The sequence below is a fragment of the Pelodiscus sinensis genome, chromosome 2, assembly GCF_049634645.1.
Source record: "Pelodiscus sinensis isolate JC-2024 chromosome 2, ASM4963464v1, whole genome shotgun sequence".
NCBI lineage: Eukaryota > Metazoa > Chordata > Testudines > Trionychidae > Pelodiscus > Pelodiscus sinensis.
In genome coordinates this window covers 154,162,946-154,175,906 of record NC_134712.1, presented here as the reverse complement: position 1 = coordinate 154,175,906, position 12,961 = coordinate 154,162,946, and the positions used below count along the sequence as shown (strand labels likewise).

Genomic DNA, 12,961 nt, shown 5'->3' with positions numbered 1-12,961 from the left:
CCACCAATTTTCTGGTAATGTCCTTTTTTCTTTTAAATTAGCATTTCTGCCTCCACTGCAATAAGAAATGATTTCTTATCAGCCTCAGACTTCTGTATTTTATTCTTATTTAATAAGAAATACAAAGTACTAATTTAGAGTCTATTATATTGCATTCTAAACCTGCTGTTATACTTTTTGGAATTCAGTGATTGTGTGATAACACAGTTTGTCAAAAGAGACAATAAATAATGACATAAAAATGGAGTCACTATAATGTTGTTTTGCTTTGTTTTATTTTAACTGCAAATCAGGTGTTGTACACAGAATCTACATGGAAAGACTTGTAAAGCTCAGATCTAATCCAAATCCTATTATACAGTAGCACCAAGAATACCAAATCATAGCGTTTGGAAAAGGAATATGTGTACGGCCCTCTCCTTACAGATTTTCTAAAGCAAATTCCATCTTGCTTTTGTCACCAGGCAGTTAGAGTGAGAAGCAGCAGACAGTTAATCAATCCCAAAATGTCCTTCAGGAATTATAACTGCTGTGGCCAGCACCAGTAAACTCATCCAGAAAAAAAGTAAACTGGCAACTGTACTGTACTTCCATGTTGTTATTTCCTTGCCATGTTACTATGAAATTGCCAGTCTGCAAGCATTTCTTAAACTTTGAACTGTTCAGGATTAACTCAGCTAATTACTGTTATACTATAATTGTATAGTACTACAATATACCATCTACATATAACAACAAAAAAAACCTATTTATTAGTGGTGGTCTATTTGAAAATAATTACATTGAAATATCCCAGATTAAATACAGTGTACATTCTTTGAATTGCTGATAATGTCCTGGCAGACAATAAACCTAGCAAATATTTTCTTGTCTCAAACCGCTTGCTCAGCAATGCCTCCCAAATATTTATTTAACCTTTGTAGTTTTCTCTTTCTTTTTCTCTGTTAGCTGACTATTTCCAATCCTTTATAATGCGTGCTTGTATGGCACTTTTCTCCTGTTTTGCGTAATTGAATGTAAACTCAAAAATATCATATGAATGAAGTGATTAGGAGGCAAAAAGAAACTAATTCTTCATACAGAATGCTTTTGTCGTTGGCTTGGATAAACCTTCACTACATAATCCACTGATGCAAATAAATGAATTTATACTCTCTTGTAAAATTTGCAGTATTCCCTGGTTTGGCCTTATGTTTTTCTATACACTAAAACCAAACAGATATCTTTGGTCTCAATGGTCCCTTTTTAGAGTAAAGGAAATGCAAAACCCAAAAGAAAATAAAGGATAATAAAGAAAATAAAGAATAATGCTTGTAGAATCTGCAAAATGGCATAGCTACTCTGTCTCAAAATAATGCCTTTCTTTGCAAACAGTGGGCCTGATGGCATAAGGCCTACCCCGGCACTCATTGACTTCACTCTTTGGAGCCGGTTGATAGTACATAGAAAAGAAAGTGATAACTGTTACATGCAGAAAAAACTTAGAGGTGTAGCTGTGTTAGTTTGTAACTTTAAAAACAAGTGGTCCTGTGGCACCTTAGCCCCAGTCTTTCATTTCAGATGTACAATCTCCATTCCCAAGGTGTTCATAACTCAAAGGCCCTAAGGTAATGGAATGTTGGAATGTTATATTCCCGCTCCCCACCCCCAAAAGAAATTCAAGACATTTAATTTTTATTTTATTTTCCAGGTTTTCTTTGCTTATTTCATGTTTATAGTAATAGTCAAAGTTTTATATTTCATTTTAATATATTTTTGACCATATCAAAATACTTGGTTTTGATTTTTTTAAATGCAATGTAATTGAAATCAACATGATCCAGCTCAGTCAGAACATTCTGATGGGAACATTCTAGCAGAAATTTGTCAACCAGCTTTTTTAGCTAAATAGGCCTGGGTTAGAAATACCTTGAGAAATGCCATGGTATAATGATACATACAAAATCAGGCAGTTCTGTAGCACATAACCATTTTAAAACCAGAAATCTTACCCACATTTTCTAAATTCAAAAATTATATAATAGTAGTCAGTAATATTTACAAATACCTGCACACTAAAACTATGTAGCTGTCTATGGCTACATTTAAATTATGAGCTAGAAGTATGACTCCCCTGCCTGTGTATACATACTCACACCAGCTCTTCTTGAGCTAGTATGATTAGAAATGGAGCAGTGTATGGACAGCAACAGTAGAAATCCACCTAAAACCAGTGTGTAAATACTCATCATGGCTCAGCTATACTTCTGCAGTTGTTACCATTCTACTCCAGTTACACTGCTATTGATATGCAAGCTAATATTATGATGGTGTGAGTATGTATACTTGAAGAGGCAAATCATATGCCTAACTCTTGTGTAGCTGTAACCTAGATTTCTTCATGGTGCTATATAAAAATAGACTAATTCTTCTAATATTCAAAAAGTTTCAGCTCAGTTCTACTGTGAGGGAGGGGGGCAATTTATTTAACACAAACTAGTTTCCCAAACCCTCATCTGAAATATTACAATTAAAACATTTTTAAAGAAAGAATGGAATTTTTTATGCCAGTTTTTATTTTATTTTACACAGACAGAGAATAGATCTATTAGTCCATTTTGCCTATCTCTCTACAAATACAGGACTGTTTCCTACCATACCTTTTCTCTTGTTTACACCAATCTAACTATTAATGTCACATCTGATGATGCTTCCATCATTTCCCTTGGAAGACGGCTCTGCAGCCTAATGCAACTCACTGTCAGGAAATTTTCTATGACGGTAAGCCAAAATTTTCCCTTTCTTGGCTTCATCCCATTATTCCTTATTGTACCTCAGAAAGCAACACTATTTAATTTCCCTCTCGCAGTGGCATTTACGTCCTTTAGATATCTGTAAACTTATGTTCTCCATTAGTCAGCACTTATGCAAGGTATATAAATATATCACTCCTTTAATCTTTCCTCTTAAGTCAGTTTTTCCAGCTCCTTGATCATTTTATGTTACATAAGTAATGTCATCTTTGTTGTTCTAAGGCTCTTCTATTTCAAGTGCATGGTATTTTTTTACACAACTTTACAAATTGTATATCAGGGAATATTTTCAAATAAGGGTACATATGCTCTTTTGATCATATACAATAAATTATCAGAGTACAATATGAACGGTCTGCTTTGTTCCTTGTTGCATAAGCTTATTCTTTATTCTGGTGATAATCAGGAATATTTTAGCATCCTGGAACAAGAGCAATACAACATAACTCTTTGGGCTGGATCCAATGGAAAGACCAATACATTGGTGGTAATTTTTCTGATACAAAAGTACATGATGGGGCACTAATGAATGTCCTGAAATAAAAAGGCCTACTTTTTGGATTTTTCTTACATGCAAGGAGGACAAAATCCCTGTATGAGTTCTGACCCAGAATATACTGTAACATTTATTAGTTGAACTGCAGCTAGAGAGACATGTAACACAGGGGATGCTGTCAATTGAAAAAAAATGACCAAGTGTGAGTTTACACAGTACCCTAACACTCAAAATAAGATACGCAATCTGTGTATCTTATCTCGAATCTATGTCAAATTAGCTTATTTTGAAACTTGGTGCATATACACAATGCGAAATTTTGAAATAATGCGCTATTTTGAGCCATCCCTTATCCCTTGTGCAATGAGGTTTACTGGGATGGTAAAATAGCACACCTGTTATTTTAAAAAAAAAGGGCAGCTTGTGTAAACACAGGGTTGCTATTTTGGGATTCCTCTGGTATCCCAAAATAGCTGTGCAGTGTAAACGTACCCCAAGAGAAATATGACAGGTATATCTATTTAAGAAGTTACTATTTTATTTGCGCTTTGAACCAAACAAACATTGATATAAGGAAAAACCAACAACAGACAGGTTTTCAACTGATGTAATTAGGAATTAGCTTTAAATTGGGTACCGGTGAACTACTTTACTGCATTTGGTTTCCTCTTCCTCCTTTGTGAATAGAATGGATCTCATCTTCCAGAGTAATAGATCAAGGAATGTTAATAGTCATTCCTGGTTCCTGAGGAGGCTTCCTTTACTGAAGGGGCAGATATTGAGCTCATATAAACTGATGTAGCTCTACTGATTTGCAACCAGTGTGATTTCAAAGTTGCATTCAGGAAAAGATGCAGTTCTTTCCTATAGAGGTGTTTTGATGGCAGACAGGATTCTGTGCTGGAATAAAGTGAGCTTTCATGTATTAAACATCTCAAGATATAGTGACCTCCTGTTACATGTAGGAAAAATAAATCTTTTACTTTATCAATCCCTTGGCAATAAAAGTGCATTGAAAGATTGATGCCATATAAAGTGATGGCTTTGTGTAAGTTGTTAAAACTGGAGCTGAGCAAAATCATCTGTCTTTTGCCTGAGAGAAACTTTGCAATGTATGTGGACCTAACTACAAAATGTCATGGATTGTATCACTGTACAATCCAAAGTGATAGGCTATCCCACTTCAGGCACATTTTTTAACTGAGAACATGGTTGTGTCTACATTGGCACCCCTTTCCGGAAAAGGGATGCTAATGTAGACTTTGGAATAGACAAATCCGCGGGGGATTTAAATATCCCCCGCATCATATGCATTAACATGGCTGCCGCTTTTTTCCAGCTTGGGGAAAAGCCGGAGAAAAGCGCCATTCTAGACGTTATTCTCCGGAAAATAAAGCCTTTTCCGGAGGATTTCTTATTCAAGTAGGAATTCTTGATGGGATTTTTTTGGGGGGGTGGGGAGGGAGAAAAGACATAAAACTGCTGGAAAGGGGAATAGCATGGTAGCTGACTCATCATCCAGGAATGAGGGTTTTTTAAAGCCTCAGAGGGGTAGCTGAGTTAGTCTTTAAACGGAAAAAACTTAAAAAATGATTAATAGTCTAGTAGCACCTTAAAGACTAACAAAACATGTAGATGGTATCGTGAGCTTTTGTAGGCATAACCCACTTCTTCAGCTGAATGGAGCATTAAAAGTCCCAATCCAAGAATAAATAAGGGAAGCGGGAGGGGCGAAGAAGGAGGACAGGAGAAGGGGAAAATAGTGAAATAGAATGTTCAGGTAAAAGAATAATTTGCACCTTTTCTAAGTACCCATTGTTTAGTTGGTTAAGTCATTAGGATGTGGAAGGTAATGTACTAGCCAACCAATGTCTTTATTCATATCTTTGTGATAGGAATCACACTTCTAAATGAAGTTAGTTCCAACCCTTCCCTCTGTACCTGGGTTGTGAAATTGGCCTGAAACATGGTGACTTGGAGATTCATTAATGAGTGCCTAGGCAGATTAAAGTGTTCTCCAACAGGTTTTTGTATGTTACATTTTCAGATATCCAATTTGTATCCATTAATTATTTTCCATAGAGACTGTTCAGTTTGCCCAATATACATGGCAGAAGGGCATTGCAGGCACAGATACCATTAGTGGATGTGCAGTTAAATGAGCCCCTGATGTAGTGGCTGATGTAGTTGGGTCCAGTGATAAAATCGCTTGTGTAGATGTGTGGACAGAGTTGACACTGGAGTTGTTAGCAGGGGTGGATTCCTGGATGATTATGATGTGTTGTGTGATTACTGGAAAGGTTTTGTTTGAGGTTAGGGGGTTGTCTGTAGGCAAGAACTGGCCTTTTTTCCCCCAAGGCCTGTGAGAGTGAAGGGTCATTTTTCAGGATAGGTTGTAGACTGTTGATAATGGGTTGGAAGGGTTTAAGTTGTGGGCTATTGGTGATTACAAGTGCAATTCTGCTTTCTCTTGTTCTGTCTTGAAGTAGTTCATGTCTGGGTACTTTTCTGGTTCTGTCAATCTGTTTTTTTCACTTCTCCGGGCGGGTATTTTAGTTTTAAGAATGCTCTAAATAGATCCTGTAGGGCTATGTCTACATTGCCCAGTCTTGTGCAAGAACATATGCAAATGAGGTGCAGTGATGAATATTGCTGCACCTCATTTGCATGCTTAACAAGCTGCCATTTTTGTGCAAGGGGCTTTTACGCAAGAAGGAACATTCTACACTATGCTTATTTTCAGGCAGAATGGCTCTTGTACAAGAGTGTAGACTGCTCCTTCTTGTGCAAAAGCCCCTTGTGCAAAATGATGGCTCATTAAGTATGCAAATGAGGCACAGTGATATTCATCTCTGCACCTCATTTGTATATGTTCTTATGCAAGACTGGGCAATGTAGACGTAGCTTAGGTATTTGCTTCTTCTGTGGGATTGGAGAAAATCTGGTTGTATCTTCGGGTTTGGCTATAAACAGTAGCTTGAGAAATGTGCCTTGGATGGAAGCTAGAGGTATGAAGGTAAGTGTAGCAGTCGATAGGTTTCCGGTATAAGATGGTGAAAATGTGTCTGTCATGTAATTCTACTGTAGTGTCAAGGAAGTGGATCTCTTATGTGGACTGATCTAAGCTGAAGTTGATGGTGGAGTGGAAGTTGTTGAAATCCCTGTGAAATTCTTCAAGAGTCTCTTTCTATATGAAGATGATGTCATCAATATAGCATAAGGAGAGTAAGGGTGCGAGAGGACAAGAGCTGAGGAAACATTGCTCAAGGTCAACCATAAAGATGTTGGTATATAATTGGGTCATTTGGGTGCCCATCTGTGCTGCTGTCTTGAAGATACAAATTGTCTCTGACTCAGAAGTAGTTGTGGATGAGGACAAAGTCACAGAGTTCTGTAACTATGGGTACGTCTACACTACAGCGCTAGTTCGAACTAACTTAGTTCGAATTAGTTAATTCGAACTAAGCTAGTTCGAACTAACGCGTCTAGAACTAAAAACTAGTTCGAACTAGCGTTTTGCTAGTTCGAACTAGTAAGTCCACATTGAGTGGACTCTGAACAGGGCTTAATGATGGCCGGAAGCAGTGCCGGCAGGGCATAAAAGGAGGACTTAGAGCATGGAGATACTGTCTCAGGCTAGCCGAGGGCTGCGCTTAAAGGGTCCCGACCCCCACCCCGGACACACAGTTCTAAGGGGTGCCCCGCTTGCAAAGAAGTTCTGGCTTGGAGTGCCCTGAGTGCCCACACTGGGCACATCACACCACTCGGCCATCAGCCCGGCTGCACTTGCCGCAGGCTGCCATCTGGGGAGAGGGAGTAATTGGGGGGCTGCAGGAGAGCTTCCACCCCCAGAAGCCCGCAGAGCCAGCCCAGTCCTCCCCATCGGGGGCTCGTACCCCATTCCTCCCTCACCTCCTTCCACTTACCCTTCCCTAGCCCCCCTTCTTATTGATGTACAAAATAAAGATAACGTTTCTTCCAACATTGACTCTGTCTTTATTGAACAAAACTGGGGGAGACTGGGAAAAGGAGGTGGGAGAGGGGAAGAGAAAGGCTGGGAGAGGGGAGGGCAACTAACATGATCAGGGGTTGGGAACAGGTCCCAGATGAAGAGAGGCTACAGAGACTGGGACTGTTCAGCTTAGAAAAGAGGAGACGGAGGGGGGACAGGATAGAGGTCTCTAAAAGCAGGGGTTGGGTGGAGAGGGTGCATTCAGAAAAGTTCTTCCTGAGTTCCCATAAAGAAGGACTAGAGGACACCAAAGGAAAGGAATGGGTAGCAGGCTTCAAACTAGTAAGAGAAAGTTGTTCTTGACAAAGCAAATAGTTAACCTGTGGAACTCCTTGCTGCAGGAGGCTGTGAAGGCTAGAACTAGAACAGAGTTTAAAGGGAAGTGAGATAAAGTCATGGAGGTTGGGTCCATGGAGTCCTATTAGCCAGAGGGTAGGAGTGGTGTCCCTGCCCAAAGTTTGTGGAAGGCTGGAGAGGGATGGCACGAGACAAATGGCTTGGTCATTGTCTTCGGTCCATCCCCTCCAGGGTCCCTAGGGTTGGCCGCTGTTGGCAGACAGGCTACTGGGCTAGATGGACCTTTGGTCTGACCCAGTACGGCCATTGTAAGCTCAGGGCTCAGGGTCGGGGGTCTCAGTGGACCCCCTTGATTTTCATGCACACCTGCTCCTGGGTGGCCAGGCTGGCAGCTCTCCTGCCCTAGACGGCCACTTTCCTGTGCCTAGTGCGGAGATCGTGGATGAGGTCCACGATGTCCGCACTAGCCCAGGAAGGTGCCCGCCTCTTGCGGTCCAGGGCAAGCTCCCGGGAGCCGCCAGCCTGGTCCCGGCAAGAGGGGGTGGGCTGGGGGGCATCGGGTGGGTGGCTCTGTGCCGTGCCAGGTGCAGGGTCTGCTAGCTGGGTGCTGGCAGGCTTGCACCTGGCACGGGCACCGTAGCCAGCCCGTGCCCCTTTAAGGAGTCCGGGGCCGGGAGGGGGGCATAGAGTTTCCCTGGTGTTGGCCAGAGTGGCCACCAGGGAAACCTGGGGAGGGCTAGCCTCCCACTAGTTCGAACTAAAGGGCTACACAGCCCTTAGTTCGAACTAGCTAGTTCGAACTAGGCGTTAGTCCTCGTAAAATGAGGTTTACCTAGTTCGAACTAAGCGCTCCACTAGTTCGATTCAAATTTGAACTAGCGGAGCGCTAGTGTAGCGCATAGGAAAGTTAGTTCGAACTAACGTCCGTTAGTTCGAACTAACTTTCTAGTGTAGACATACCCCTGGTGTGTAGTGGTGTCATCAGGAATGGTGTTCCTGATTTTTAAAGGTCAGACTGTGCTGGGGCACTTCTCTCTTATTCAGAGAGCATGATTGGCAGCACCCACCCACCTTCTCTGTTCTGGCAGTAAATATACCAGGTTATCAGTTGTATCTGCTCTGGGCATTATTCTAGCCACCCCGTTGAGTGGGGCTGGGAAAGAATTTTTACTTTCCACTGCAGGTTATGTCTACACTTTGGGATAAGGTCAAATTAAAATACACAACTTCAGTTACGTTAAGATACTTCAACTTCAGCTACGCAATTAGTTCAACTTTTGGCTCTGTCCACAGTGCAGGCAGTTGAAGGTAGAACATTCTTCCTTAAACTTCCCCTACTCCTCATGGAACCTGGGTTACCAGCATTAAGCAGAGTGCCCTTGTCACTTTGAATTAGCTGTCTTAATTAGATCTGCTAATTTGAACTCTGGAAGATCAGCAGTGACAGCTTCAAACTTCTGTGTAGTGTAGACATACTGATATTGGCCCAGGTGCAGTTGAGGTTTTCTTATCTTTCTCATGACAGTTTCAGGTGGGCTCTGTTCATGCAGAATATGATGGGCAGTAGGCCATATGTTGCCACTCATCATTTAAGTGTATAGCAGATGGTCAGTAGAGATACTCCATAAAAGAAAACATACAGTAACAGAGTAATGTCTCGGGGAAAGGACTTAAAGGAGAAGTGCTCGATAATTGAGTGAGCTGGGGGTAATTGGAGAGTTCTATAATTGGCATGGCAAGGAACTAACCCCCCATCATTATAGTCTCCCTGACCACTCCTATGATGGGGGTTGTTGTTAAGGTCATGGAAAGGAGGACAAGAAGAGTTGGTTGAATGTTTTCCATCCGGGGACTTTAAGGTCCTGGAAATGGGTCTGCTGGAGGGATCTCAGTGGAATGGGGCGTGGGGACTAGTTAAGACATGGCTCCTCTGGTTGATTATGGGAGGAAACAAGGGTGGGTTACCTGTTCTGTACATGTTACCTAACGGGTAGTCCCAGACATCTAATAATAAAGTTGAAGCCTGATTAAACCCATATTGAATGTCTCTTTATTCCTTTGGCATAGCTAGACAACCAAAGTGATAGCTTTTTTTAACAAGGTAAGAAGCCTTGTGAATAGGGGGAAGTTGTAAATGTGGTATATCTAGACTTTACTAAGGGTTTTGTAGTGATTTGGAGACCCAGAGCAGATGGGGTAGAAAAGACTACTTTATTGCCTATACACGTTTACCTTGGGATATTCAACACAATGTCTTAGTGACAACAACTTGGCAGTAGTTAAAATCTTTTGTCTACTTTAGTATGTTAATTCACATGTCTATCACTACTTTTCCTAAAGCCTTAGGGTATGTCTACACTACCCCGCTAGTTCGAACTAGCGGGGTAATGTATGCATACCGCACTTGCTAATGAAGCCCGGGATTTGAATTTCCCGGGCTTCATTAGCATAAGCGGGGAGCCGCCATTTTTAAATCCCCGCTGCTTCGAACCCCGTGTAGCGCGGCTACACGGGGCTCGAACTAGGTAGTTCGGACTAGGGTCCTATTCCGAACTACCGTTACTCCTCGTGAAACGAGGAGTACCGGTAGTTCGGAATAGGTACCCTAGTCCGAACTACCTAGTTCGAGCCCCGTGTAGCCGCGCTACACGGGGTTCGAAGCAGCGGGGATTTAAAAATGGCGGCTCCCCGCTTATGCTAATGAAGCCCGGGAAATTCAAATCCCGGGCTTCATTAGCAAGTGCGGTATGCATACATTACCCCGCTAGTTCGAACTAGCGGGGTAGTGTAGACATACCCTTATTTAGTAATGTTAACTCCCAAAAATGAATGTTAATAAGCAAATAATGAATACAATTATACCCACCCCTTATTACTATTTATATAATTTCTAATTAAATAAGCAATTCCTTATACTACAAACTAACAAATTAGAGAGATTACAAGGAATTTGACCCTGGAAATATTATGCAGAGCAAATAAGGATAAGCAAGAGACACAACAAGGCAGAGCAGCTCCATATCTATCTGGTTTCCTAGGCTACAAAACAGAGGGTCAGAGATCAAGGACATATGTATATCAAAACATAATACTGGTCTCAACTGGACCCTATCATCCCAAACTACAAAACAAAGGAAAAGGACATGTCCAAGGATAATGCCTGCTGTAGCTGAATCTTTAACCACCAATGCAAAAAGGCCATTCCAGACCCCTATTAATTTTGTGCCACCCAACAATTTGCATGACCATTTCAAACAAAGGAGGGAAATACAACCTACATAGAGCTACTAAAATATGGGTGCATAACTAGTTGGAAAACCATTCACAAAGGGTCACAGTCAAGCTCAAAGGACTTATCTCTTGGGGACCTCCAGAGATCAGTTCTGAAACCAGTTCTGTTAAATATTTTCATCAGTGATTAAAGTAAAAGTGAAATGACTATCAAGCTGGGATGGGTTGCAAGTGCCTGGGTGGACAGGATTAAAATTCAGAATTATTAGGACAACCTGAGGAAATGATTGGAAGTGAATTGGCTGAAATTCAATAAGGACAAATGTGAAGTCCTTAGGAAGCAACACTCAGTTGCACGCATACAAAATGGGAAATGACTACCTAGGGTGGAGAACTTCAGAAAGAAACCTGGGGTTAGTGCAACACAAGCTAAATATGAGTCAATAGTATAACATTGGCCAAAATCAAAACAAAGAAACAGAAATCATTCTGGGATGTAGTAGCAGGAGTATTGTACTGCATGCTGATTTGACCTTGCCTGCAGTATTGTGTCCATTTCTGAACCCCAAACGGAAGAAATTTCAGAGAAGAGCAACAAAATTGCCCTGTGAGGGAAGATTGAAAAAAAAATAATTTATTTAGTCTGGAGAAGAAAAGTTTGAGAGTGAACATAATTTTCAAGTACAAAAAGGGTTCACACAAGAATCAGGGAGGTAAATTAATCTCATTAATCTATGAGGATAGGGTAAGAAGCAATAGGCTTAAAACTGCAGGACGGGTGGTGTAGGCTGGACATTAGGGGAAAAATAAACCATCAGAGTAGCGAAGCAGTGGAATACATTGCCTAGGAAGGTAGGGGTATCTCCATCACTGGCAATTTTTAAGAGGAGTTTAGACAAACCTCTGTCAGGGACAATGTAGATAATCCTTAGTTCTGCCTTGACTACCATGAGATGATCTCACAAGATCCCTTTTAATCCTACAATTCTAGGATTCTATTATAATAGCCCTAATAATCTGCTCAATACATCAAAATATGCACATATGGAATCCAAAGAGGGGGCATTTGAGGGGCTCTACCTGCTTAAAATACTATAATTATCAGAATAAGAGTCCACGGGACCACACTGCTTAAAATTGAAAACATGACATGGCAAGTACTTTTGAGATTTTGATATGGACTGTTAGGCATTAAAGTTTGAGACCTGCTGACAAAAGGGAGCAGGAAAGCTTACAAATGTGAGCTCCTTCTAAAAACATACATATTTGTCTTTAAAAATCAAACAGATTGGTTCCAGAGATGTAGGTGTTATCCAAATACCACAGTACAATGAACTTAAATAAAACAAATCTCTTTGTTTTTCTTTTTCTGGTCTCTACTTCTTTGTCTTAGTACATGACAAAAAATATTTTATATTAACAACTCTTTAGAAAAACAACACTTACCTGGAAACTTGAGATGGAGTCAGTCCAAAATCTAAATACAAATATCTTTCTATTGAAACAATTTCACTCATAGAACTTGATTAAATCCTATGCCTACAATGCCTTCTTCTACCTTTGACTCATTCCTCACACCTTGCCATTACTTCTGCTTACACTTGGCTGCTCACCAGGTTATTGTGGAGGGGTACAGCTGCTGGCTCCCATGCGTTTTAAGCCTCTTTGTTTGAACAGAGTAGGCATTGTATCTGTCTAAGCACACTCAGCTCTGACTCTTGGATCTGACAGTCCCTTCCGAGAGCTGAAACCTTATCATTTAAGCTGCCTTGTCCCAATTAACGGTGCTGATGACTCAGCCTAACTTTATTTGGTAGTTTAAACAGAACTTCTGCCATCTCTCCAGTCATGTGGTTGTTCTGGCTACAAGTTTAACTCTCACAGGGGCATCTGGCGGTGGAGCACATTAAACAGAGCATAATAATTATGTCACTCAGGCATCTGAGTAAATCTACATCCCTGAACATCACAGGTACTTTTCCCAGGAACTGAAATTAGAAGGGGTGTTTGAAGTTATGACTAAAGTGGCAACACCGTATGTAACTAGTCTTCAGTGAAGTGCTACGGTGGCGCTGCTGCACGGAGTAGAGCTTTAAGAGTAGGCTTGCCCACAGAATTCTGACATATTATTGC

General features: G+C 41.0%; 1 long non-coding RNA gene across 3 annotated transcripts in view; it reads right to left on the bottom strand.

Moving 5' to 3' along the window:
* LOC142827241 (uncharacterized) overlaps nucleotides 1-12,594 on the bottom strand; it is a 40,313-nt gene extending 27,719 nt beyond the window's left edge. For all 3 annotated transcript variants that reach the window (XR_012901839.1, XR_012901840.1, XR_012901838.1), the window contains exon 1: nucleotides 12,275-12,594. This is a non-coding gene — a long non-coding RNA (uncharacterized LOC142827241). The remainder of the gene's footprint in view (nucleotides 1-12,274) is intronic.
* Between the last annotated feature and the right edge of the window lie 367 nt (nucleotides 12,595-12,961).